Source organism: Sinohyriopsis cumingii, unplaced genomic scaffold, assembly GCF_028554795.1.
Source record: "Sinohyriopsis cumingii isolate HCF-2022 unplaced genomic scaffold, ASM2855479v2 utg000066l, whole genome shotgun sequence".
Lineage (NCBI taxonomy): Eukaryota > Metazoa > Mollusca > Bivalvia > Unionida > Unionidae > Sinohyriopsis > Sinohyriopsis cumingii.
Genome location: NW_028315866.1, coordinates 314,758 through 339,897, shown reverse-complemented (window position 1 = coordinate 339,897; position 25,140 = coordinate 314,758). Strand labels below are relative to the sequence as shown.

Here is a 25,140-nt window from a genome sequence, read left to right as displayed (position 1 = left end):
ATGTTATCATTATTAGAGGCACAATATACAAGTACAAAGATAAAAATATAGATGATGGGAGATTATCCTGTGCTGTTACAAAATCTTTGTTGTTACAAAATCTTACTATTTATTCAATTAGTCGATGATTCTAGGCCTCAACGAGTCCTATTCAGTATGCTGACCTATACGCCCTTCAATCTCTCTATGTGCACTCGGATCTTTGCAATGCATATGTCAGGATGGCCGAGCGGTCTAAGGCGCTGCGTTCAGGTCGCAGTCGGGTCTTCCCGGCGTGGGTTCGAATCCCACTTCTGACAAACTGTTCTTTTGTCATAGAGCAGTATCTTTTATGACTCTAAAATAGAGACTTCCGGTTATGACATCAGAAGGAAAACACGTTTGATGATCGCTCCGTGAATTTTCAAGTTTTTTTCCTTTAATAGACATTTTTGCTGTTTTAATTTGTTACAGGTACGTTGATAAGATTTGTTTGATCGCATTCATATATAAGTGAGATATATTTTGAGTGTGTGGATAACTTTATCCACCACACAAAAAATTTTTTTCTGTGACAATGAATACAAAGCCTGGTCGTGCTGCACGTGCAGCACAAGGAGCTGACTCACACTCTAATGACACCAGTGGAATAGCTAACAATAAGAATGGCATGTCGAGTAACATCGATAGACAGACAGGAGCTTCTCGTCGTTTTGGGAAAGAATGTACCGTGGTGATTGATGTAAAGGATGTGAAGAAAATAAAGGCAAGTGATATTGTTAGAAGTGTAGAAGAATTAACCGGAGATATGTCGGTCTATGCAGTTGTGCCCAAAGGTGCAAATTTGTATGAGGTCACACTACCGAGTAAGGAAGTAGCATATAATACCTTGTGTGGAATTGATATTGGAAGTGAACACTTTGATTGTACTCTTTTATATTCAGACACTATTATTGTGTCAATTCTTCATTTACCAGCATACATCACAGATGATGATATAAGTATGAAGCTCGGTGAATACGGAGTAGAACTTCTTTCTCCCATTCAACGCAGATATTATCCTGGAACTAGTGTGGCTGATGGGACTCGTTATGTCAAATGTAAATTTCCACAGCAGGTAAAATCCTTGCCTTACAGTCTGAAATTTCAGACTGTCAATGGTCAACAATACTTTAGAGTATTACACAATAATCAAGTTAAGGTATGTTCTAGATGTCTTGATCCGGGACATGTTATAAAAGACTGCCCTGATTTTGTATGCTACAAGTGTGGGGAGCAAGGCCATGTAGCAAAAAATTGCACAAGGCAAAGATGTGAAAGTTGTGGAAGTTTTCCTCTTATGTGTACATGCAGGATATGCGACAAATGCCACAAAGAGGCGCAAACATGTATGTGTTACAGAGAGGCCATTACAGGCATTCATTCGCAAGTTGATGATGATATGAGGGAAGACATATTGGAGTTACAGAGTGACGAAGATGATAAAGAAGAAATTGAGAATGCAAAAAAAGATAATGAGAGTGGAGAAAGTGGGGAAGAAAAAGAAAGAATTGGAGTTGATATGACCAATGTAGAAATAGAATCTGAGGAAGTAAACAACAATCATACAATTGGAGATGGATCGGGGACAGATTCAGATGATGACAGGAAGATGGCTGCAGACGTTGTTGAAAGATCAAACGAATCACGTACATGTCAAGAAAACGGTACTAATATCGAAAATTTCAAAGTAGTACAAAGGAGAAGGAGAAGGTTTAATCCAGTACCTAATATGAAGATGAATAGCATGCGACGAACACCTATGAAGAAATGATCAAACACTCAACATTTTTTAATACTTTCAATACACTCATCATAATCATGGCTTTAAATATTGTATCTCTAAATGTAAATGGCTTGCGTAATTTGAATAAACTAAAGTCTGTTTTAGAAATATTTAAAGAGAAAAGAGGCCATATTTTATTATTGCAAGAAACCTTTTGGGATGATGAGTTTGTTGAAAGTATTAGAGAAAATGAGATTTGGAATGGTGACATATTTTATAGTAATGCTGACATTAGGAGGACAGGTGTTGCTGTTTTAGTAGTGAGAGAATTGAGAAATCAGGTGACACAAGAAATGATTGAAAAGGGTAGGATTTTACATCTTAAAATAGCTATGGATGATAAAGTGATTGATTTAATCAATATTTATGCTCCAAATGTTGTGAAGGAAAAGTTTAACTTTTTCATGAAGCTAAATACATATTTACATAACAGTACTAGTGATAGCACTATCCTGGCTGGTGATTTTACTACAACTTTAGCAGGTATTGATCGACATAACAAAGCCTTACATATTGATGATGTAGCAATGCGTGAACTTTATAAAATTATTCATGATAGGAATATTACCGATTTATGGAGATCACGAAATCCTAGTACTCGTAGTTTCTCCAGAAAACAAGTTGTACTAGGCGAAATGAAGCAGAGTAGAATAGATTATTTTTTGATTTCCTCAAAATTGCACTCCAATGTGCAAAATATTTATTATGCAGATACATCCTTTAGTGATCATTCTTTTGTATACCTTAAACTAAATACCTGCAAAGTGGAAACAGGGCCCGGATTATGGATATTAAATAACAATGTTCTTTTTGAGGAAAAATATGTACAAAGAGTGAAATCAATTCTTACCGAGGGAAAAACTGACGAAATGTATTTCAGTGAACCACTCATTTGGTGGGATAATGTAAAATACAAAATTAAAAAATTTTCCCAAGTATACTGTACAAGAAGAAATAAGGAAAGATTACAAGAATACTTTACATTGCAAAATAAATTAAAATCATTTTCAGAAAAAGTCGCAAATAAAGAACCATATGACATTAACAAATATGAAGAACTAAAACATCAGCTAAGTGACTATGAAACTGATTTTTGTCGGGGGTGCTATATTGAGATCTAAGGCCAAATGGGCAATTGAAAGCGATAGAAATACTAAATATTTTCTAAATCTTGAGAAATATCGACACAACAAAAATGTAATCAATGAATTGATTGATGATGATGGTGTAATTATTTCAAATACAAGCGGAATCTTAGATGAAATACATCAGTTTTATAGTCATTTATATTCTTCGGTAACTGTTGATGATAATTGTACTGATTCACTTTTAAATTTTGTAAACTGTTCTGTATCTGATGAGGATAAAGATATGTGTGATGCCATAATAACAGTTGATGAAATACATACAGCTATAAAAGGGATGGCTAAAAATAAAAGCCCCGGCCCGGACGGATTGACAGTAGAGTGGTATTGTAAATTTTATGATTGTATATATGATATTCTGTTGCACATCTTTCAGAGTGTTAAGAATGACAATATTATGTCGAGATCAATGAGATTTGGGGTTATATCACTTATTTATAAAAATAAGGGGGATAATAGAAGATTGCAAAATTGGCGTCCTATCAGTTTACTTAATGTAGATTATAAAATTTTGGCAAGGATTTTGTCTACACGTTTAAAAATGGTATTACCCAAAATTATTTCTCAAACTCAGACATGTTGTATAGTTGGGAGAGATATTGCTGATACTATAGTCACTGTAAGAGATATTATAGATATGGTTGAGAGAGACAATCTTGAGGGATATATCTTAAAAATTGATCAAGAAAAAGCGTTTGACAGAGTTTGCCACTCATATTTGATTTCTGTGTTACGAAAGTTCGGTTTTGGTGACAATTTTATTCAGTGGATAAAGATATTTTATAATGAAATTAAAAGTAGTGTTAAATGCAATGGTCATCTAACGAAACCCTTTTTAATTAAAAATTCAGTCAGACAAGGTTGTCCTATATCAGCAATGTTATATGTATTAGCAGCAGAACCCTTAGGACTCGCTATCAAAGCAAATCCCACTATCAAAGGTATTCCACTCCCACTGTCTAGTAATACAAGTAAAGTTTTTCAACATGCAGATGATACAACCTTGACATTAGCGGACACACAATCCATTAATCAATCTTTTAATGTACTTGACTTGTATTGTAAAGGATCTGGTGCAAAGGTGAACAAGGAAAAGACAGAACTTCTGTGTATTGGATCTGGTAAACTTACTGATGATTATTGCAAACAATTACAAATTCAAATGTGTGATCAAGTCATCTTAATTTTGGGAGCTTATGTGGGAAAATGTGCAAAGTTATGTGAGCAACTGAACTGGAATGATAGATTGTCTAAAATTAAAAACTTATTGCAACTGTGGTCACAGAGATATTTGACAATACAAGGAAAAGTAACAGTTGTTAATAACTTATTAGTTTCTAGAGTATTGTACATAGTGTCAGTTCAGCCTCTTCCTGATATGATTGCTGATGAATTGAAGCAATTATTTCTCAGATTTATCTGGTCAGGAAAGTCCCATTTGGTTCACTATTATACAATAATTGGTGATAAGCGAAATGGCGGACTACAGTTAACTGATATAAAGATGAAAATGTATGCATTCAGACTAAAATTTTTAAAAAGATACTTTGATGTGAATTGCCATGCTATGTGGAAAAATACCTTTGATCACTTTTTATCTACTGTCCTGAACATGAGGTTGACCAAAGAGTTGTTTCTCATGTCTTTAAATAAGCAACAATTGAATACCCTACCTATATTTTACAGAGAAATGTTTCATGCATGGGAAAAACTTAGAAATAATATCGATACAAATATTGATGTGAGGAATGTTTTTGAACAACCTCTCTTTTTAAATCCTAATATTACATGTGCTGGTAAAACGTTGTTTTTCGCAGAATTTATAGAAGCAGGAATTGTTCGTGTTCAGGATATTACATATGAATTTGTACCTGGAATACTACCTTATAGAGCTATTCCAGAAATGATATACAAATCAAATTCTGAGATCAAAACAGATAAGATAAAAAAAGACTATAATTGCATAATAGAAAGTATACCATTAGGCTGGAGAAATATTGTTGCAACAGAGTCAAAACCCACTGTAACCAATGGGAGAAATAATATGTTTCTCAGAGTTGATACAAAATTATATGACCTCTGTTTATGTACAACACAACTATTTTACAAGCTTTTATGTACGTTGATTTTTCAAGAACCAGCTTCTGTTTCCTTTTGGAGTAAGATATTTAGTTTGGAAAAGCATAAATACTGGAAATTGATACACCTACCTTTCAAGACCCCAGATTGTATAGATTTGGATTATAGAATAATGCACAATCGAATATTTACAAAAGAGAGACTAAAATACTATGGCAAAATTGATAATGACTCATGTCCAGTGTGCCAGTTGGAAACAGAGGATTTATTTCACATGTTTTTGAAATGTCCTGAATTAAGCTCTTTTAAGAATTATATTGTATATATAGTTGAGATTCTTTTTAAAAATTGTAGAGTTGGTGTTCTCAATAGCACTTCTCTTGAACAAATGCTCATGATAGGATATAACAAAGAAACAAAATCAGTAAATAGTTATTTTTTGAACTACATTCTGAGCATTGCTCGATTGTGCATTTACAAAAGAAGAAACATTATGTCTTTATTAGGGAAACAAATAGACATCGAAAGATTGTTCCAATATTTGACTAGAAAATATATATTATATGCGTACCAACATTACAAAGACAAAAATCAGACTTTGATTACGAAGTATTTTGTAAAAGATAATCCTTTAATGAGAATAGAAGAGGATAAAGTGTTTATTACATTGTAGAATCATTGTTTTGTACTATAACATTACACAATAAAATTTTAGAATCATTGTTCTGTAATATAGCTTAACAAAATACTATTGTAGAATCATTGTTTTGTAATATAGCATTACAAAATACTATTGTAGAACCATTATTTTGTAATATAGCATTACAAACTACTATGTACATACTGACTGTATATTTTTAACTTTTATACTGTACAAAGCGTTTTTGAATAAAGAAAGAAAAAAAAAAAAAAGGCGATGCGTTCAGGTCGCAGTCGGGTCTTCCCGGCGTGGGTTCGAATCCCACTTCTGACAAACTGTTCTTTTGTCATAGAGCAGTATCTCTTATGACTCTAAAATAGAAAACATCAATCTTACAGCGTTCATGTATGCTGGCATATAACAGCTGTTTTAGTTAAATATGCTTTTCTGGCCCTTCAAATGTATTAACTTGTTATCCTCTCTCTCTCTCTCTCTCTCTCTCTCTCTCTCTCTCTCTCTCTAACACACACACACACACACACACATATAGACACACACACACATACAAATCTCACGGATATCTACAGACGGGAAAGCGATACTACCTGCATGAGTGTTTCACTCACATTCATTCGAGTCCCAAAAAGGTTACCTTTTTATTCTTTATGCTCAAACAGTTATAATAAGCACAAGGTATTATCGAGAGGAGAAGTTTATCTCTTGTATGTTAATGAGAAATTGTCATTTTTATATAAGTACCCGCTGGCGCTATATTCCCGCGATTCACAAACAAGATGCCCATCTATCCACTGCCTGTCTAATTATATACGTCCACCTACCCTTCCCCCCCACACACACACACACCATCTCTCTCTCTCTCTCTCTCTCTCTCTCTCTCTTTATGGATGTATGCATACATAATATAACATTGTTCAATAACGCTTACCTGTTACATTGGAGGTTTTCACTGTTCCTTCATATTTCAATTGTTCTCTATTACTTAACATTTGCATTTGTCTCTATCATTTAATGTATCCTTTCCACTGTATTTCTAAGAGATAAGGTGCAGAAAACTAATGGATAGATCAGGATGGACAAGCGGTCTAAGATGATGCATTCAAATTACAGTAGAATCCCTCCCTCATCGACTTCTCTGCAAGGAAAACATTAATAACTTTGTAGTTAATGTTATCATTATTAGAGGCACAATATACAAGTACAAAGATAAAAATATAGATGATGGGAGATTATCCTGTGCTGTTACAAAATCTTTGTTGTTACAAAATCTTACTATTTATTCAATTAGTCGATGATTCTAGGCCTCAACGAGTCCTATTCAGTATGCTGACCTATACGCCCTTCAATCTCTCTATGTGCACTCGGATCTTTGCAATGCATATGTCAGGATGGCCGAGCGGTCTAAGGCGCTGCGTTCAGGTCGCAGTCGGGTCTTCCCGGCGTGGGTTCGAATCCCACTTCTGACAAACTGTTCTTTTGTCATAGAGCAGTATCTTTTATGACTCTAAAATAGAGACTTCCGGTTATGACATCAGAAGGAAAACACGTTTGATGATCGCTCCGTGAATTTTCAAGTTTTTTTCCTTTAATAGACATTTTTGCTGTTTTAATTTGTTACAGGTACGTTGATAAGATTTGTTTGATCGCATTCATATATAAGTGAGATATATTTTGAGTGTGTGGATAACTTTATCCACCACACAAAAAATTTTTTTCTGTGACAATGAATACAAAGCCTGGTCGTGCTGCACGTGCAGCACAAGGAGCTGACTCACACTCTAATGACACCAGTGGAATAGCTAACAATAAGAATGGCATGTCGAGTAACATCGATAGACAGACAGGAGCTTCTCGTCGTTTTGGGAAAGAATGTACCGTGGTGATTGATGTAAAGGATGTGAAGAAAATAAAGGCAAGTGATATTGTTAGAAGTGTAGAAGAATTAACCGGAGATATGTCGGTCTATGCAGTTGTGCCCAAAGGTGCAAATTTGTATGAGGTCACACTACCGAGTAAGGAAGTAGCATATAATACCTTGTGTGGAATTGATATTGGAAGTGAACACTTTGATTGTACTCTTTTATATTCAGACACTATTATTGTGTCAATTCTTCATTTACCAGCATACATCACAGATGATGATATAAGTATGAAGCTCGGTGAATACGGAGTAGAACTTCTTTCTCCCATTCAACGCAGATATTATCCTGGAACTAGTGTGGCTGATGGGACTCGTTATGTCAAATGTAAATTTCCACAGCAGGTAAAATCCTTGCCTTACAGTCTGAAATTTCAGACTGTCAATGGTCAACAATACTTTAGAGTATTACACAATAATCAAGTTAAGGTATGTTCTAGATGTCTTGATCCGGGACATGTTATAAAAGACTGCCCTGATTTTGTATGCTACAAGTGTGGGGAGCAAGGCCATGTAGCAAAAAATTGCACAAGGCAAAGATGTGAAAGTTGTGGAAGTTTTCCTCTTATGTGTACATGCAGGATATGCGACAAATGCCACAAAGAGGCGCAAACATGTATGTGTTACAGAGAGGCCATTACAGGCATTCATTCGCAAGTTGATGATGATATGAGGGAAGACATATTGGAGTTACAGAGTGACGAAGATGATAAAGAAGAAATTGAGAATGCAAAAAAAGATAATGAGAGTGGAGAAAGTGGGGAAGAAAAAGAAAGAATTGGAGTTGATATGACCAATGTAGAAATAGAATCTGAGGAAGTAAACAACAATCATACAATTGGAGATGGATCGGGGACAGATTCAGATGATGACAGGAAGATGGCTGCAGACGTTGTTGAAAGATCAAACGAATCACGTACATGTCAAGAAAACGGTACTAATATCGAAAATTTCAAAGTAGTACAAAGGAGAAGGAGAAGGTTTAATCCAGTACCTAATATGAAGATGAATAGCATGCGACGAACACCTATGAAGAAATGATCAAACACTCAACATTTTTTAATACTTTCAATACACTCATCATAATCATGGCTTTAAATATTGTATCTCTAAATGTAAATGGCTTGCGTAATTTGAATAAACTAAAGTCTGTTTTAGAAATATTTAAAGAGAAAAGAGGCCATATTTTATTATTGCAAGAAACCTTTTGGGATGATGAGTTTGTTGAAAGTATTAGAGAAAATGAGATTTGGAATGGTGACATATTTTATAGTAATGCTGACATTAGGAGGACAGGTGTTGCTGTTTTAGTAGTGAGAGAATTGAGAAATCAGGTGACACAAGAAATGATTGAAAAGGGTAGGATTTTACATCTTAAAATAGCTATGGATGATAAAGTGATTGATTTAATCAATATTTATGCTCCAAATGTTGTGAAGGAAAAGTTTAACTTTTTCATGAAGCTAAATACATATTTACATAACAGTACTAGTGATAGCACTATCCTGGCTGGTGATTTTACTACAACTTTAGCAGGTATTGATCGACATAACAAAGCCTTACATATTGATGATGTAGCAATGCGTGAACTTTATAAAATTATTCATGATAGGAATATTACCGATTTATGGAGATCACGAAATCCTAGTACTCGTAGTTTCTCCAGAAAACAAGTTGTACTAGGCGAAATGAAGCAGAGTAGAATAGATTATTTTTTGATTTCCTCAAAATTGCACTCCAATGTGCAAAATATTTATTATGCAGATACATCCTTTAGTGATCATTCTTTTGTATACCTTAAACTAAATACCTGCAAAGTGGAAACAGGGCCCGGATTATGGATATTAAATAACAATGTTCTTTTTGAGGAAAAATATGTACAAAGAGTGAAATCAATTCTTACCGAGGGAAAAACTGACGAAATGTATTTCAGTGAACCACTCATTTGGTGGGATAATGTAAAATACAAAATTAAAAAATTTTCCCAAGTATACTGTACAAGAAGAAATAAGGAAAGATTACAAGAATACTTTACATTGCAAAATAAATTAAAATCATTTTCAGAAAAAGTCGCAAATAAAGAACCATATGACATTAACAAATATGAAGAACTAAAACATCAGCTAAGTGACTATGAAACTGATTTTTGTCGGGGGTGCTATATTGAGATCTAAGGCCAAATGGGCAATTGAAAGCGATAGAAATACTAAATATTTTCTAAATCTTGAGAAATATCGACACAACAAAAATGTAATCAATGAATTGATTGATGATGATGGTGTAATTATTTCAAATACAAGCGGAATCTTAGATGAAATACATCAGTTTTATAGTCATTTATATTCTTCGGTAACTGTTGATGATAATTGTACTGATTCACTTTTAAATTTTGTAAACTGTTCTGTATCTGATGAGGATAAAGATATGTGTGATGCCATAATAACAGTTGATGAAATACATACAGCTATAAAAGGGATGGCTAAAAATAAAAGCCCCGGCCCGGACGGATTGACAGTAGAGTGGTATTGTAAATTTTATGATTGTATATATGATATTCTGTTGCACATCTTTCAGAGTGTTAAGAATGACAATATTATGTCGAGATCAATGAGATTTGGGGTTATATCACTTATTTATAAAAATAAGGGGGATAATAGAAGATTGCAAAATTGGCGTCCTATCAGTTTACTTAATGTAGATTATAAAATTTTGGCAAGGATTTTGTCTACACGTTTAAAAATGGTATTACCCAAAATTATTTCTCAAACTCAGACATGTTGTATAGTTGGGAGAGATATTGCTGATACTATAGTCACTGTAAGAGATATTATAGATATGGTTGAGAGAGACAATCTTGAGGGATATATCTTAAAAATTGATCAAGAAAAAGCGTTTGACAGAGTTTGCCACTCATATTTGATTTCTGTGTTACGAAAGTTCGGTTTTGGTGACAATTTTATTCAGTGGATAAAGATATTTTATAATGAAATTAAAAGTAGTGTTAAATGCAATGGTCATCTAACGAAACCCTTTTTAATTAAAAATTCAGTCAGACAAGGTTGTCCTATATCAGCAATGTTATATGTATTAGCAGCAGAACCCTTAGGACTCGCTATCAAAGCAAATCCCACTATCAAAGGTATTCCACTCCCACTGTCTAGTAATACAAGTAAAGTTTTTCAACATGCAGATGATACAACCTTGACATTAGCGGACACACAATCCATTAATCAATCTTTTAATGTACTTGACTTGTATTGTAAAGGATCTGGTGCAAAGGTGAACAAGGAAAAGACAGAACTTCTGTGTATTGGATCTGGTAAACTTACTGATGATTATTGCAAACAATTACAAATTCAAATGTGTGATCAAGTCATCTTAATTTTGGGAGCTTATGTGGGAAAATGTGCAAAGTTATGTGAGCAACTGAACTGGAATGATAGATTGTCTAAAATTAAAAACTTATTGCAACTGTGGTCACAGAGATATTTGACAATACAAGGAAAAGTAACAGTTGTTAATAATTTATTAGTTTCTAGAGTATTGTACATAGTGTCAGTTCAGCCTCTTCCTGATATGATTGCTGATGAATTGAAGCAATTATTTCTCAGATTTATCTGGTCAGGAAAGTCCCATTTGGTTCACTATTATACAATAATTGGTGATAAGCGAAATGGCGGACTACAGTTAACTGATATAAAGATGAAAATGTATGCATTCAGACTAAAATTTTTAAAAAGATACTTTGATGTGAATTGCCATGCTATGTGGAAAAATACCTTTGATCACTTTTTATCTACTGTCCTGAACATGAGGTTGACCAAAGAGTTGTTTCTCATGTCTTTAAATAAGCAACAATTGAATACCCTACCTATATTTTACAGAGGAATGTTTCATGCATGGGAAAAACTTAGAAATAATATCGATACAAATATTGATGTGAGGAATGTTTTTGAACAACCTCTCTTTTTAAATCCTAATATTACATGTGCTGGTAAAACGTTGTTTTTCGCAGAATTTATAGAAGCAGGAATTGTTCGTGTTCAGGATATTACATATGAATTTGTACCTGGAATACTACCTTATAGAGCTATTCCAGAAATGATATACAAATCAAATTCTGAGATCAAAACAGATAAGATAAAAATAGACTATAATTGCATAATAGAAAGTATACCATTAGGCTGGAGAAATATTGTTGCAACAGAGTCAAAACCCACTGTAACCAATGGGAGAAATAATATGTTTCTCAGAGTTGATACAAAATTATATGACCTCTGTTTATGTACAACACAACTATTTTACAAGCTTTTATGTACGTTGATTTTTCAAGAACCAGCTTCTGTTTCCTTTTGGAGTAAGATATTTAGTTTGGAAAAGCATAAATACTGGAAATTGATACACCTACCTTTCAAGACCCCAGATTGTATAGATTTGGATTATAGAATAATGCACAATCGAATATTTACAAAAGAGAGACTAAAATACTATGGCAAAATTGATAATGACTCATGTCCAGTGTGCCAGTTGGAAACAGAGGATTTATTTCACATGTTTTTGAAATGTCCTGAATTAAGCTCTTTTAAGAATTATATTGTATATATAGTTGAGATTCTTTTTAAAAATTGTAGAGTTGGTGTTCTCAATAGCACTTCTCTTGAACAAATGCTCATGATAGGATATAACAAAGAAACAAAATCAGTAAATAGTTATTTTTTGAACTACATTCTGAGCATTGCTCGATTGTGCATTTACAAAAGAAGAAACATTATGTCTTTATTAGGGAAACAAATAGACATCGAAAGATTGTTCCAATATTTGACTAGAAAATATATATTATATGCGTATCAACATTACAAAGACAAAAATCAGACTTTGATTACGAAGTATTTTGTAAAAGATAATCCTTTAATGAGAATAGAAGAGGATAAAGTGTTTATTACATTGTAGAATCATTGTTTTGTACTATAACATTACACAATAAAATTTTAGAATCATTGTTCTGTAATATAGCTTAACAAAATACTATTGTAGAATCATTGTTTTGTAATATAGCATTACAAAATACTATTGTAGAACCATTATTTTGTAATATAGCATTACAAACTACTATGTACATACTGACTGTATATTTTTAACTTTTATACTGTACAAAGCGTTTTTGAATAAAGAAAGAAAAAAAAAAAAAAAGGCGATGCGTTCAGGTCGCAGTCGGGTCTTCCCGGCGTGGGTTCGAATCCCACTTCTGACAAACTGTTCTTTTGTCATAGAGCAGTATCTCTTATGACTCTAAAATAGAAAACATCAATCTTACAGCGTTCATGTATGCTGGCATATAACAGCTGTTTTAGTTAAATATGCTTTTCTGGCCCTTCAAATGTATTAACTTGTTATCCTCTCTCTCTCTCTCTCTCTCTCTCTCTCTCTAACACACACACACACACACACACATATAGACACACACACACATACAAATCTCACGGATATCTACAGACGGGAAAGCGATACTACCTGCATGAGTGTTTCACTCACATTCATTCGAGTCCCAAAAAGGTTACCTTTTTATTCTTTATGCTCAAACAGTTATAATAAGCACAAGGTATTATCGAGAGGAGAAGTTTATCTCTTGTATGTTAATGAGAAATTGTCATTTTTATATAAGTACCCGCTGGCGCTATATTCCCGCGATTCACAAACAAGATGCCCATCTATCCACTGCCTGTCTAATTATATACGTCCACCTACCCTTCCCCCCCCCCCCACACACACACACCATCTCTCTCTCTCTCTCTCTCTCTCTCTCTCTCTCTCTCTCTCTCTCTCTTTATGGATGTATGCATACATAATATAACATTGTTCAATAACGCTTACCTGTTACATTGGAGGTTTTCACTGTTCCTTCATATTTCAATTGTTCTCTATTACTTAACATTTGCATTTGTCTCTATCATTTAATGTATCCTTTCCACTGTATTTCTAAGAGATAAGGTGCAGAAAACTAATGGATAGATCAGGATGGACAAGCGGTCTAAGATGATGCATTCAAATTACAGTAGAATCCCTCCCTCATCGACTTCTCTGCAAGGAAAACATTAATAACTTTGTAGTTAATGTTATCATTATTAGAGGCACAATATACAAGTACAAAGATAAAAATATAGATGATGGGAGATTATCCTGTGCTGTTACAAAATCTTTGTTGTTACAAAATCTTACTATTTATTCAATTAGTCGATGATTCTAGGCCTCAACGAGTCCTATTCAGTATGCTGACCTATACGCCCTTCAATCTCTCTATGTGCACTCGGATCTTTGCAATGCATATGTCAGGATGGCCGAGCGGTCTAAGGCGCTGCGTTCAGGTCGCAGTCGGGTCTTCCCGGCGTGGGTTCGAATCCCACTTCTGACAAACTGTTCTTTTGTCATAGAGCAGTATCTTTTATGACTCTAAAATAGAGACTTCCGGTTATGACATCAGAAGGAAAACACGTTTGATGATCGCTCCGTGAATTTTCAAGTTTTTTTCCTTTAATAGACATTTTTGCTGTTTTAATTTGTTACAGGTACGTTGATAAGATTTGTTTGATCGCATTCATATATAAGTGAGATATATTTTGAGTGTGTGGATAACTTTATCCACCACACAAAAAATTTTTTTCTGTGACAATGAATACAAAGCCTGGTCGTGCTGCACGTGCAGCACAAGGAGCTGACTCACACTCTAATGACACCAGTGGAATAGCTAACAATAAGAATGGCATGTCGAGTAACATCGATAGACAGACAGGAGCTTCTCGTCGTTTTGGGAAAGAATGTACCGTGGTGATTGATGTAAAGGATGTGAAGAAAATAAAGGCAAGTGATATTGTTAGAAGTGTAGAAGAATTAACCGGAGATATGTCGGTCTATGCAGTTGTGCCCAAAGGTGCAAATTTGTATGAGGTCACACTACCGAGTAAGGAAGTAGCATATAATACCTTGTGTGGAATTGATATTGGAAGTGAACACTTTGATTGTACTCTTTTATATTCAGACACTATTATTGTGTCAATTCTTCATTTACCAGCATACATCACAGATGATGATATAAGTATGAAGCTCGGTGAATACGGAGTAGAACTTCTTTCTCCCATTCAACGCAGATATTATCCTGGAACTAGTGTGGCTGATGGGACTCGTTATGTCAAATGTAAATTTCCACAGCAGGTAAAATCCTTGCCTTACAGTCTGAAATTTCAGACTGTCAATGGTCAACAATACTTTAGAGTATTACACAATAATCAAGTTAAGGTATGTTCTAGATGTCTTGATCCGGGACATGTTATAAAAGACTGCCCTGATTTTGTATGCTACAAGTGTGGGGAGCAAGGCCATGTAGCAAAAAATTGCACAAGGCAAAGATGTGAAAGTTGTGGAAGTTTTCCTCTTATGTGTACATGCAGGATATGCGACAAATGCCACAAAGAGGCGCAAACATGTATGTGTTACAGAGAGGCCATTACAGGCATTCATTCGCAAGTTGATGATGATATGAGGGAAGACATATTGGAGTTACAGAGTGACGAAGATGATAAAGAAGAAATTGAGAATGCAAAAAAAGATAATGAGAGTGGAGAAAGTGGGGAAGAAAAAGAAAGAATTGGAGTTGATATGACCAATGTAGAAATAGAATCTGAGGAAGTAAACAACAATCATACAATTGGAGATGGATCGGGGACAGATTCAGATGATGACAGGAAGATGGCTGCAGACGTTGTTGAAAGATCAAACGAATCACGTACATGTCAAGAAAACGGTACTAATATCGAAAATTTCAAAGTAGTACAAAGGAGAAGGAGAAGGTTTAATCCAGTACCTAATATGAAGATGAATAGCATGCGACGAACACCTATGAAGAAATGATCAAACACTCAACATTTTTTAATACTTTCAATACACTCATCATAATCATGGCTTTAAATATTGTATCTCTAAATGTAAATGGCTTGCGTAATTTGAATAAACTAAAGTCTGTTTTAGAAATATTTAAAGAGAAAAGAGGCCATATTTTATTATTGCAAGAAACCTTTTGGGATGATGAGTTTGTTGAAAGTATTAGAGAAAATGAGATTTGGAATGGTGACATATTTTATAGTAATGCTGACATTAGGAGGGCAGGTGTTGCTGTTTTAGTAGTGAGAGAATTGAGAAATCAGGTGACACAAGAAATGATTGAAAAGGGTAGGATTTTACATCTTAAAATAGCTATGGATGATAAAGTGATTGATTTAATCAATATTTATGCTCCAAATGTTGTGAAGGAAAAGTTTAACTTTTTCATGAAGCTAAATACATATTTACATAACAGTACTAGTGATAGCACTATCCTGGCTGGTGATTTTAATACAACTTTAGCAGGTATTGATCGACATAACAAAGCCTTACATATTGATGATGTAGCAATGCGTGAACTTTATAAAATTATTCATGATAGGAATATTACCGATTTATGGAGATCACGAAATCCTAGTACTCGTAGTTTCTCCAGAAAACAAGTTGTACTAGGCGAAATGAAGCAGAGTAGAATAGATTATTTTTTGATTTCCTCAAAATTGCACTCCAATGTGCAAAATATTTATTATGCAGATACATCCTTTAGTGATCATTCTTTTGTATACCTTAAACTAAATACCTGCAAAGTGGAAACAGGGCCCGGATTATGGATATTAAATAACAATGTTCTTTTTGAGGAAAAATATGTACAAAGAGTGAAATCAATTCTTACCGAGGGAAAAACTGACGAAATGTATTTCAGTGAACCACTCATTTGGTGGGATAATGTAAAATACAAAATTAAAAAATTTTCCCAAGTATACTGTACAAGAAGAAATAAGGAAAGATTACAAGAATACTTTACATTGCAAAATAAATTAAAATCATTTTCAGAAAAAGTCGCAAATAAAGAACCATATGACATTAACAAATATGAAGAACTAAAACATCAGCTAAGTGACTATGAAACTGATTTTTGTCGGGGGTGCTATATTGAGATCTAAGGCCAAATGGGCAATTGAAAGCGATAGAAATACTAAATATTTTCTAAATCTTGAGAAATATCGACACAACAAAAATGTAATCAATGAATTGATTGATGATGATGGTGTAATTATTTCAAATACAAGCGGAATCTTAGATGAAATACATCAGTTTTATAGTCATTTATATTCTTCGGTAACTGTTGATGATAATTGTACTGATTCACTTTTAAATTTTGTAAACTGTTCTGTATCTGATGAGGATAAAGATATGTGTGATGCCATAATAACAGTTGATGAAATACATACAGCTATAAAAGGGATGGCTAAAAATAAAAGCCCCGGCCCGGACGGATTGACAGTAGAGTGGTATTGTAAATTTTATGATTGTATATATGATATTCTGTTGCACATCTTTCAGAGTGTTAAGAATGACAATATTATGTCGAGATCAATGAGATTTGGGGTTATATCACTTATTTATAAAAATAAGGGGGATAATAGAAGATTGCAAAATTGGCGTCCTATCAGTTTACTTAATGTAGATTATAAAATTTTGGCAAGGATTTTGTCTACACGTTTAAAAATGGTATTACCCAAAATTATTTCTCAAACTCAGACATGTTGTATAGTTGGGAGAGATATTGCTGATACTATAGTCACTGTAAGAGATATTATAGATATGGTTGAGAGAGACAATCTTGAGGGATATATCTTAAAAATTGATCAAGAAAAAGCGTTTGACAGAGTTTGCCACTCATATTTGATTTCTGTGTTACGAAAGTTCGGTTTTGGTGACAATTTTATTCAGTGGATAAAGATATTTTATAATGAAATTAAAAGTAGTGTTAAATGCAATGGTCATCTAACGAAACCCTTTTTAATTAAAAATTCAGTCAGACAAGGTTGTCCTATATCAGCAATGTTATATGTATTAGCAGCAGAACCCTTAGGACTCGCTATCAAAGCAAATCCCACTATCAAAGGTATTCCACTCCCACTGTCTAGTAATACAAGTAAAGTTTTTCAACATGCAGATGATACAACCTTGACATTAGCGGACACACAATCCATTAATCAATCTTTTAATGTACTTGACTTGTATTGTAAAGGATCTGGTGCAAAGGTGAACAAGGAAAAGACAGAACTTCTGTGTATTGGATCTGGTAAACTTACTGATGATTATTGCAAACAATTACAAATTCAAATGTGTGATCAAGTCATCTTAATTTTGGGAGCTTATGTGGGAAAATGTGCAAAGTTATGTGAGCAACTGAACTGGAATGATAGATTGTCTAAAATTAAAAACTTATTGCAACTGTGGTCACAGAGATATTTGACAATACAAGGAAAAGTAACAGTTGTTAATAACTTATTAGTTTCTAGAGTATTGTACATAGTGTCAGTTCAGCCTCTTCCTGATATGATTGCTGATGAATTGAAGCAATTATTTCTCAGATTTATCTGGTCAGGAAAGTCCCATTTGGTTCACTATTATACAATAATTGGTGATAAGCGAAATGGCGGACTACAGTTAACTGATATAAAGATGAAAATGTATGCATTCAGACTAAAATTTTTAAAAAGATACTTTGATGTGAATTGCCATGCTATGTGGAAAAATACCTTTGATCACTTTTTATCTACTGTCCTGAACATGAGGTTGACCAAAGAGTTGTTTCTCATGTCTTTAAATAAGCAACAATTGAATACCCTACCTATATTTTACAGAGAAATGTTTCATGCATGGGAAAAACTTAGAAATAATATCGATACAAATATTGATGTGAGGAATGTTTTTGAACAACCTCTCTTTTTAAATCCTAATATTACATGTGCTGGTAAAACGTTGTTTTTCGCAGAATTTATAGAAGCAGGAATTGTTCGTGTTCAGGATATTACATATGAATTTGTACCTGGAATACTACCTTATAGAGCTATTCCAGAAATGATATACAAATCAAATTCTGAGATCAAAACAGATAAGATAAAAAAAGACTATAATTGCATAATAGAAAGTATACCATTAGGCTGGAGAAATATTGTTGCAACAGAGTCAAAACCCACTGTAACCAATGGGAGAAATAATATGTTTCTCAGAGTTGATACAAAATTATATGACCTCTGTTTATGTACAACACAACTATTTTACAAGCTTTTATGTACGTTGATTTTTCAAGAACCAGCTTCTGTTTCCTTTTGGAGTAAGATATTTAGTTTGGAAAAGCATAAATACTGGAAATTGATACACCTACCTTTCAAGACCCCAGATTGTATAGATTTGGATTATAGAATAATGCACAATCGAATATTTACAAAAGAGAGACTAAAATACTATGGCAAAATTGATAATGACTCATGTCCAGTGTGCCAGTTGGAAACAGAGGATTTATTTCACATGTTTTTGAAATGTCCTGAATTAAGCTCTTTTAAGAATTATATTGTATATATAGTTGAGATTCTTTTTAAAAATTGTAGAGTTGGTGTTCTCAATAGCACTTCTCTTGAACAAATGCTCATGATAGGATATAACAAAGAAACAAAATCAGTAAATAGTTATTTTTTGAACTACATTCTGAGCATTGCTCGATTGTGCATTTACAAAAGAAGAAACATTATGTCTTTATTAGGGAAACAAATAGACATCGAAAGATTGTTCCAATATTTGACTAGAAAATATATATTATATGCGTATCAACATTACAAAGACAAAAATCAGACTTTGATTACGAAGTATTTTGTAAAAGATAATCCTTTAATGAGAATAGAAGAGGATAAAGTGTTTATTACATTGTAGAATCATTGTTTTGTACTATAACATTACACAATAAAATTTTAGAATCATTGTTCTGTAATATAGCTTAACAAAATACTATTGTAGAATCATTGTTTTGTAATATAGCATTACAAAATACTATTGTAGAACCATTATTTTGTAATATAGCATTACAAACTACTATGTACATACTGACTGTATATTTTTAACTTTTATACTGTACAAAGCGTTTTTGAATAAAGAAAGAAAAAAAAAAAAAAGGCGATGCGTTCAGGTCGCAGTCGGGTCTTCCCGGCGTGGGTTCGAATCCCACTTCTGACAAACTGTTCTTTTGTCATAGAGCAGTATCTCTTATGACTCTAAAATAGAAAACATCAATCTTACAGCGTTCATGTATGCTGGCATATAACAGCTGTTTTAGTTAAATATGCTTTTCTGGCCCTTCAAATGTATTAACTTGTTATTATCTCTCTCTCTCTCTCTCTCTCTCTCTCTCTCTCTCTCTCTCTCTCTAACACACACACACACACACACATATAGACACACACACACATACAAATCTCACGGATATCTACAGACGGGAAAGCGATACTACCTGCATGAGTGTTTCACTCACATTCATTCGAGTCCCAAAAAGGTTACCTTTTTATTCTTTATGCTCAAACAGTTATAATAAGCACAAGGTATTATCGAGAGGAGAAGTTTATCTCTTGTATGTTAATGAGAAATTGTCATTTTTATATAAGTACCCGCTGGCGCTATATTCCCGCGATTCACAAACAAGATGCCCATCTATCCACTGCCTGTCTAATTATATACGTCCACCTACCCTTCCCCCCCCCCACACACACACACCATCTCTCTCTCTCTCTCTCTCTCTCTCTCTCTCTCTCTCTCTCCCTCTCTCTCTCTCTCTCTTTATGGATGTATGCATACATAATATAACATTGTTCAATAACGCTTACCTGTTACATTGGAGGTTTTCACTGTTCCTTCATATTTCAATTGTTCTCTATTACTTAACATTTGCATTTGTCTCTATCATTTAATGTATCCTTTCCACTGTATTTCTAAGAGATAAGGTGCAGAAAACTAATGGATAGATCAGGATGGACAAGCGGTCTAAGATGATGCATTCAAATTACAGTAGAATCCCTCCCTCATCGACTTCTCTGCAAGGAAAACATTAATAACTTTGTAGTTAATGTTATCATTATTAGAGGCACAATATACAAGTACAAAGATAAAAATATAGATGATTGGAGATTATCCTGTGCTGTTACAAAATCTTTGTTGTTACAAAATCTTACTATTTATTCAATTAGTCGATGATTCTAGGCCTCAACGAGTCCTATTCAGTATGCTGACCTATACGCCCTTCAATCTCTCTATGTGCACTCGGATCTTTGCAATGCATATGTCAGGATGGCCGAGCGGTCTAAGGCGCTGCGTTCAGGTCGCAGTCGGGTCTTCCCGGCGTGGGTTCGAATCCCACTTCTGACAAACTGTTCTTTTGTCATAGAGCAGTATCTTTTATGACTCTAAAATAGAGACTTCCGGTTATGACATCAGAAGGAAAACACGTTTGATGATCGCTCCGTGAATTTTCAAGTTTTTTTCCTTTAATAGACATTTTTGCTGTTTTAATTTGTTACAGGTACGTTGATAAGATTTGTTTGATCGCATTCATATATAAGTGAGATATATTTTGAGTGTGTGGATAACTTTATCCACCACACAAAAAATTTTTTTCTGTGACAATGAATACAAAACCTGGTCGTGCTGCACGTGCAGCACAAGGAGCTGACTCACACTCTAATGACACCAGTGGAATAGCTAACAATAAGAATGGCATGTCGAGTAACATCGATAGACAGACAGGAGCTTCTCGTCGTTTTGGGAAAGAATGTACCGTGGTGATTGATGTAAAGGATGTGAAGAAAATAAAGGCAAGTGATATTGTTAGAAGTGTAGAAGAATTAACCGGAGATATGTCGGTCTATGCAGTTGTGCCCAAAGGTGCAAATTTGTATGAGGTCACACTACCGAGTAAGGAAGTAGCATATAATACCTTGTGTGGAATTGATATTGGAAGTGAACACTTTGATTGTACTCTTTTATATTCAGACACTATTATTGTGTCAATTCTTCATTTACCAGCATACATCACAGATGATGATATAAGTATGAAGCTCGGTGAATACGGAGTAGAACTTCTTTCTCCCATTCAACGCAGATATTATCCTGGAACTAGTGTGGCTGATGGGACTCGTTATGTCAAATGTAAATTTCCACAGCAGGTAAAATCCTTGCCTTACAGTCTGAAATTTCAGACTGTCAATGGTCAACAATACTTTAGAGTATTACACAATAATCAAGTTAAGGTATGTTCTAGATGTCTTGATCCGGGACATGTTATAAAAGACTGCCCTGATTTTGTATGCTACAAGTGTGGGGAGCAAGGCCATGTAGCAAAAAATTGCACAAGGCAAAGATGTGAAAGTTGTGGAAGTTTTCCTCTTATGTGTACATGCAGGATATGCGACAAATGCCACAAAGAGGCGCAAACATGTATGTGTTACAGAGAGGCCATTACAGGCATTCATTCGCAAGTTGATGATGATATGAGGGAAGACATATTGGAGTTACAGAGTGACGAAGATGATAAAGAAGAAATTGAGAATGCAAAAAAAGATAATGAGAGTGGAGAAAGTGGGGAAGAAAAAGAAAGAATTGGAGTTGATATGACCAATGTAGAAATAGAATCTGAGGAAGTAAACAACAATCATACAATTGGAGATGGATCGGGGACAGATTCAGATGATGACAGGAAGATGGCTGCAGACGTTGTTGAAAGATCAAACGAATCACGTACATGTCAAGAAAACGGTACTAATATCGAAAATTTCAAAGTAGTACAAAGGAGAAGGAGAAGGTTTAATCCAGTACCTAATATGAAGATGAATAGCATGCGACGAACACCTATGAAGAAATGATCAAACACTCAACATTTTTTAATACTTTCAATACACTCATCATAATCATGGCTTTAAATATTGTATCTCTAAATGTAAATGGCTTGCGTAATTTGAATAAACTAAAGTCTGTTTTAGAAATATTTAAAGAGAAAAGAGGCCATATTTTATTATTGCAAGAAACCTTTTGGGATGATGAGTTTGTTGAAAGTATTAGAGAAAATGAGATTTGGAATGGTGACATATTTTATAGTAATGCTGACATTAGGAGGACAGGTGTTGCTGTTTTAGTAGTGAGAGAATTGAGAAATCAGGTGACACAAGAAATGATTGAAAAGGGTAGGATTTTACATCTTAAAATAGCTATGGATGATAAAGTGATTGATTTAATCAATATTTATGCTCCAAATGTTGTGAAGGAAAAGTTTAACTTTTTCATGAAGCTAAATACATATTTACATAACAGTACTAGTGATAGCACTATCCTGGCTGGTGATTTTAATACAACTTTAGCAGGTATTGATCGACATAACAAAGCCTTACATATTGATGATGTAGCAATGCGTGAACTTTATAAAATTATTCATGATAGGAATATTACCGATTTATGGAGATCACGAAATCCTAGTACTCGTAGTTTCTCCAGAAAACAAGTTGTACTAGGCGAAATGAAGCAGAGTAGAATAGATTATTTTTTGATTTCCTCAAAATTGCACTCCAATGTGCAAAATATTTATTATGCAGATACATCCTTTAGTGATCATTCTTTTGTATACCTTAAACTAAATACCTGCAAAGTGGAAACAGGGCCCGGATTATGGATATTAAATAACAATGTTCTTTTTGAGGAAAAATATGTACAAAGAGTGAAATAAATTCTTACCGAGGGAAAAACTGACGAAATGTATTTCAGTGAACCACTCATTTGGTGGGATAATGTAAAATACAAAATTAAAAAATTTTCCCAAGTATACTGTACAAGAAGAAATAAGGAAAGATTACAAGAATACTTTACATTGCAAAATAAATTAAAATCATTTTCAGAAAAAGTCGCAAATAAAGAACCATATGACATTAACAAATATGAAGAACTAAAACATCAGCTAAGTGACTATGAAACTGATTTTTGTCGGGGGTGCTATATTGAGATCTAAGGCCAAATGGGCAATTGAAAGCGATAGAAATACTAAATATTTTCTAAATCTTGAGAAATATCGACACAACAAAAATGTAATCAATGAATTGATTGATGATGATGGTGTAATTATTTCAAATACAAGCGGAATCTTAGATGAAATACATCAGTTTTATAGTCATTTATATTCTTCGGTAACTGTTGATGATAATTGTACTGATTCACTTTTAAATTTTGTAAACTGTTCTGTATCTGATGAGGATAAAGATATGTGTGATGCCATAATAACAGTTGATGAAATACATACAGCTATAAAAGGGATGGCTAAAAATAAAAGCCCCGGCCCGGACGGATTGACAGTAGAGTGGTATTGTAAATTTTATGATTGTATATATGATATTCTGTTGCACATCTTTCAGAGTGTTAAGAATGACAATATTATGTCGAGATCAATGAGATTTGGGGTTATATCACTTATTTATAAAAATAAGGGGGATAATAGAAGATTGCAAAATTGGCGTCCTATCAGTTTACTTAATGTAGATTATAAAATTTTGGCAAGGATTTTGTCTACACGTTTAAAAATGGTATTACCCAAAATTATTTCTCAAACTCAGACATGTTGTATAGTTGGGAGAGATATTGCTGATACTATAGTCACTGTAAGAGATATTATAGATATGGTTGAGAGAGACAATCTTGAGGGATATATCTTAAAAATTGATCAAGAAAAAGCGTTTGACAGAGTTTGCCACTCATATTTGATTTCTGTGTTACGAAAGTTCGGTTTTGGTGACAATTTTATTCAGTGGATAAAGATATTTTATAATGAAATTAAAAGTAGTGTTAAATGCAATGGTCATCTAACGAAACCCTTTTTAATTAAAAATTCAGTCAGACAAGGTTGTCCTATATCAGCAATGTTATATGTATTAGCAGCAGAACCCTTAGGACTCGCTATCAAAGCAAATCCCACTATCAAAGGTATTCCACTCCCACTGTCTAGTAATACAAGTAAAGTTTTTCAACATGCAGATGATACAACCTTGACATTAGCGGACACACAATCCATTAATCAATCTTTTAATGTACTTGACTTGTATTGTAAAGGATCTGGTGCAAAGGTGAACAAGGAAAAGACAGAACTTCTGTGTATTGGATCTGGTAAACTTACTGATGATTATTGCAAACAATTACAAATTCAAATGTGTGATCAAGTCATCTTAATTTTGGGAGCTTATGTGGGAAAATGTGCAAAGTTATGTGAGCAACTGAACTGGAATGATAGATTGTCTAAAATTAAAAACTTATTGCAACTGTGGTCACAGAGATATTTGACAATACAAGGAAAAGTAACAGTTGTTAATAACTTATTAGTTTCTAGAGTATTGTACATAGTGTCAGTTCAGCCTCTTCCTGATATGATTGCTGATGAATTGAAGCAATTATTTCTCAGATTTATCTGGTCAGGAAAGTCCCATTTGGTTCACTATTATACAATAATTGGTGATAAGCGAAATGGCGGACTACAGTTAACTGATATAAAGATGAAAATGTATGCATTCAGACTAAAATTTTTAAAAAGATACTTTGATGTGAATTGCCATGCTATGTGGAAAAATACCTTTGATCACTT

The 25,140-nt window shown here is 33.9% G+C and overlaps 4 non-coding genes across 4 annotated transcripts; all 4 read left to right on the top strand.

Moving 5' to 3' along the window:
- Positions 1 to 215: 215 nt before the first annotated feature.
- Trnal-cag (transfer RNA leucine (anticodon CAG)) lies at positions 216 to 299 on the top strand. The gene has a single exon. It is a non-coding gene; the product is annotated as a tRNA-Leu (tRNA).
- A 6,769-nt stretch (positions 300 to 7,068) lies between these two features.
- Positions 7,069 to 7,152, top strand: Trnal-cag (transfer RNA leucine (anticodon CAG)). Its single transcript has one exon. It is a non-coding gene; the product is annotated as a tRNA-Leu (tRNA).
- Positions 7,153 to 13,929: 6,777 nt separating this feature from the next.
- On the top strand, positions 13,930 to 14,013 carry Trnal-cag (transfer RNA leucine (anticodon CAG)). The gene has a single exon. It is a non-coding gene; the product is annotated as a tRNA-Leu (tRNA).
- A 6,800-nt stretch (positions 14,014 to 20,813) lies between these two features.
- Trnal-cag (transfer RNA leucine (anticodon CAG)) lies at positions 20,814 to 20,897 on the top strand. Its single transcript has one exon. It is a non-coding gene; the product is annotated as a tRNA-Leu (tRNA).
- Positions 20,898 to 25,140: the final 4,243 nt, after the last annotated feature.